The 540-nt window shown below is 34.1% G+C and overlaps 1 protein-coding gene across 1 annotated transcript in view; it reads right to left on the reverse strand.

The window, feature by feature from the left end:
* Positions 1-540, reverse strand: part of CARF (calcium responsive transcription factor) — a 100,387-nt gene that overhangs the window by 18,343 nt on the left and 81,504 nt on the right. The gene's annotated exons all lie outside the window — the stretch shown is intronic.

Raw genomic sequence — 540 nt, forward strand, 5'->3', positions numbered from 1 at the left:
AGAGTCGCTAGAACTACAGGCGGGCCACCACCATGCTGGACTAATTTTTAAAATTTCTTGTAGAGACGGGGTCTTGCTTTGTTGCCCAGGTTAGTCTTGAACTCCTGGCCTCAAGGAGTTCCCACTTGATCTTCCCACCTCAGCCTCCCAAAGCATTGGGATTACAAGTGTGAGCCACTATGCCTGGACAATAATATAAATTTATAGAAAGAAATTTGATAATAGTATTAAAGTGTGAAAAATGCTTATGCTTGTTAAACAGCAATTCCATGTCTAGGAATCGAAACCAAGAAACATAGTAGTCAGAGATGCAAAAAAAAAATCTTTATAAAAAAATATCTGGCATAAAAATTAAGAAATAATCTAAATGTCCAACAACATGGGGAATGAATAAACAGATGTGATATACCTATATTATGCAATATTATGCATCCATTAAAAATGATAATTTTGAAGAACGTTTAATGCAATGGCAAAATACAATGTAATATTCAGTTCTAAAAAAGCAGGATTTATAACTGCATTTGATCCAAATTATGT

This window comes from Propithecus coquereli, unplaced genomic scaffold (assembly GCF_000956105.1).
Source record: "Propithecus coquereli isolate 6110/MARCELLA unplaced genomic scaffold, Pcoq_1.0 Scaffold113, whole genome shotgun sequence".
In the NCBI taxonomy this organism is placed as follows: domain Eukaryota; kingdom Metazoa; phylum Chordata; class Mammalia; order Primates; family Indriidae; genus Propithecus; species Propithecus coquereli.